The sequence below is a fragment of the Otolemur garnettii genome, unplaced genomic scaffold (assembly GCF_000181295.1).
Source record: "Otolemur garnettii isolate 467f Iridium unplaced genomic scaffold, OtoGar3 scaffold00083, whole genome shotgun sequence".
Classification (NCBI taxonomy): Eukaryota; Metazoa; Chordata; class Mammalia; order Primates; family Galagidae; genus Otolemur; species Otolemur garnettii.
In genome coordinates, this window is record NW_003852478.1 from 421,113 (window position 1) to 424,535 (window position 3,423).

General features: G+C 34.4%; 1 non-coding gene across 1 annotated transcript; it reads left to right on the top strand.

Annotated features, from left to right (window-relative positions):
- Nucleotides 1-2,881: 2,881 nt before the first annotated feature.
- Nucleotides 2,882-2,988, top strand: LOC111726859. The gene has a single exon (XR_002774540.1). It is a non-coding gene; the product is annotated as a U6 spliceosomal RNA (small nuclear RNA).
- The last annotated feature ends 435 nt before the right edge of the window (nt 2,989-3,423 follow it).

Below are 3,423 nucleotides of genomic sequence, written 5' to 3' on the forward strand. Positions count from 1 at the left end.
AAGCAAAATTTCTTTTGCTTTTTAAACTGTAAGAAATAGCTGGTTTGCTGAGGGATTTGGATTCCAAATGCAGCTGGGTTTGGCAAAGCTACACATAGTTTGTAATTATTCATGTGTCTCAAGTTACTGTCCTTAAATCTCTTAAATAGATTTCAGCCAGAAAAAAATCCTCAATTACTTTTGAAAAGTCATGTATTTAAGTGACTGAGGGGCTTAAGATAGTTCCAATAAGTCACATAACAGAGGCAGCCTTAAATTGTAGAGAATTACCTTGCATAATTAATTTGTAGTTCAGCAGCAAGATAATCAGTATCATTTTCTCTAATAATCAGACACCTTTAATTGAGTATTGCTACTCTATCCTTAGGGAGTCTCTTTCCACTTTGAGCAATAATACAGTTCAAAGTGTCAGTTTCAATCAGTCTAGCGCCAGAGGGGACCATTTGGCCATGTAAATAGCATCCAAGTAATCTAAAGATGCTTCTTCTGTGAGGTCTTAGATACTGAAATTTCATGATGAGTTGTTAACATACAATAAAGTCTTGAGTTTTTTTTTTAAATAAGCAAAGACTGAAAAATATTTTCAAATTTTAATTTATCTTACTATTTACAAATATAATTTCTTTGTTATTTGAATTTTTAAAAAATTTGCATTATTTTTTGTCTCTGGGTATACAGAGGGATGAGGTATATTTCTTAGGATTTATCAAGTAGCTGGCTTTAAACATTTAATCTCTGGTTAAATGAAAAGTAATTATAAAACTTACTAAAGACAATGGCACGACTTAGCAATATAGGTCTATAAAAATTAGAAATTATGAAACTTTCTGGAAATAGTCAGAAACATTGGTTGAGATAGGACTTGAGTGATATGATAAATGGGCATAAAATCATGACAGAACAAAGATACTAGAAATCACTCAAAATATTAGTGCTGTCTTCTGGACTTAATTTTTATGGACAGATTTTAAAAATCAAGTGGCTAGATGATTTTTAACAAAAAACCATAAAGAAAAATTTGGTTTATCAAGTTATAAAAGTAAACAGGTTCAATTCTCATTTTGTGAAGAGTTATAATTTCAAATAGAGAGATCACAGAGAAATGGTAAAACTCAACTAAAAATATCAATACTTTTAGGAAGAGCTTATTCTATACCTTGAAGAAGAGATATTTCAAGATTAGGCCAGAAATGTCTGTTGCTAAAAAACAAATAGGATTTGAAATGTGCCTTTGTGGTGTTGACAGGACACAGGAACCAACTTATAAAGTGCTCCAGCTGGCCATGCTGTGACAATTTGAGCATCAAAAAGAAAATAAACATTACAATGGATTAAAACAGCAAAAATCAGAAGCAGTCATTATTTATAATAATGATTAAAAGAAAATTGACTTTATTTTCTCTTCATATAATTGGCCCTATATTCAAGTTAATTTCTTTAGAAGAAAATAATATGTTTCAAGTTTATATACATGTATAATGTACACACATATACAATATATGTATATACACTCATGTACACACAGTAAAACCTTTGTAGTTGACCACCTCCCTACCTTGACGGTACATTGACCACCTCCCTACCTTGACCGTACATTGATCACCTCCCTACCTTGACTGACATTGACTACCTCCCTACCTTGATGGTACATTGACCACCTCCCTACCTTGACTGACATTGACCACCTCCCTACCTTGACCGTACATTGACCACCTCCCTACCTTGACGTACACTGACCACCTCCCTACCTTGACTGTACATTGACCACCTCCCTACCTTGACCATACATTGACCACCTCCTTAAGTTGACCCAATCTCCATAGCACATATACGTATCAGTACAATAGGCCTAGTTCCTTATGATGACTACCTCCATATGTTGATCATTGGTCACAGTCCTCTGAGTGGTCAACTTAAAGAGGTTTTACTATACACACACACCCCCACTATAAATACAAACACAAATATACATACACAAACAGTCTCTGTTGTCTTTGTTTATAATTCTTATTTGGTGGGACTTATGTATAAGGCATTGCATCTAGACCATGTTGTTAATTATTTCCTAAACTGAATGAAAGAAAAATATTTAAGTTTGCTAGATGTTATTTTCATTAAATTATTATGATACCTTTATTTATACAAAGGAATGAGGTGAAGAAGATCTCATATGGTTTTATCAGCTCTATAATTCAATATCTTAAATAATTTGATGATTTCACTTTTAAGCCACAGCACTTATAAGAATTTCTAAATTATTACTTGAGAAACAATTTTCACCTTTGTTTTAAGAAGGCAAAAGTTATGTGAATTGATAGATGCATCACGGACTAATAACAACTATAGGGTGGAGGAGAGAAGCACCGTGCCTCTTAATACTTAAATGTATGACCTTGACACTTTATGTTGTATGGACCTGTTATTTATCAGGTGAGTGCATAGTCCGTGGACTTTGGGCTTCACTAGGTTGAGATCCTGGCTTGATATAACAGCCAGCTTTTCTTGCAGCGATACAAATATCAGCAAATTGAAGCAAAAAGGAAACTTATTGGTAAACTCTGAAGCTATAACAAATTTGAAGGTGGGAGAGCTATGTCTTGAAATCGGCAGAAACCAATAGTTTTGGGTAGGGCAAGAAAGCAGGAGCTGAACGAAATTTCTCAAGACAGGAAAACTCTGATGAGGGTGCTGCTTCTGGATAAATGGGATTCATCATTTTTTTCCCCCCTTAAGTCTTATACAACTTCAACAGTTGAAGTTCCAGGAAAGTGTTTGGCTAAATATTTTTCCCTTCTCAGTACCAGTTTAGTGGAAAAAAAGGTCTGGTCCTTTCATGTAATAATAGAAGCCATCTGTTTCGTCATCTATTAAGGCTAGTCTAGTGCTTGCTTCCGCAGCACATATACTAGAATTGGAACGATACAGAGATGATTAGCATGGCCCCTGCACAAGGATGACACACAAATTCATGAAGCATTCCGCATTTTTTTTTTAAAAATATTATTCTCAATGAGCAGGGCATGATTCCCCAAGAAGAAACTGGGGTGCTTCTAGAGAGGGGCTGTTGATCTGGGTGACCCAAACCCAACAAGTACACATTATGCATGGCTGGTTACTAGCAGGGTGACCACTGCGAGTCACCTTACCTTTCTAAACCTGTTTTCTTATTTATTAAATGGCAACAATAATCCCCACTCTATTTATCAGTGTATAAACTGAGATAATACACAGAAAATCCAGGTACACAGTAATCATGCTATAAACATGGGCCACCATCATTATTATTTTGTAGTTTCTACAGTTTTTTTTAAAAATGTACATTTGTTTCTTTGAATTCCCACGATATCCTGTTAGGTAACTGTAAGAGATTTTACCTACTATCCTTGTTTTTTTTTTATTTTTTTTTTATTTTTTTGAGACAGA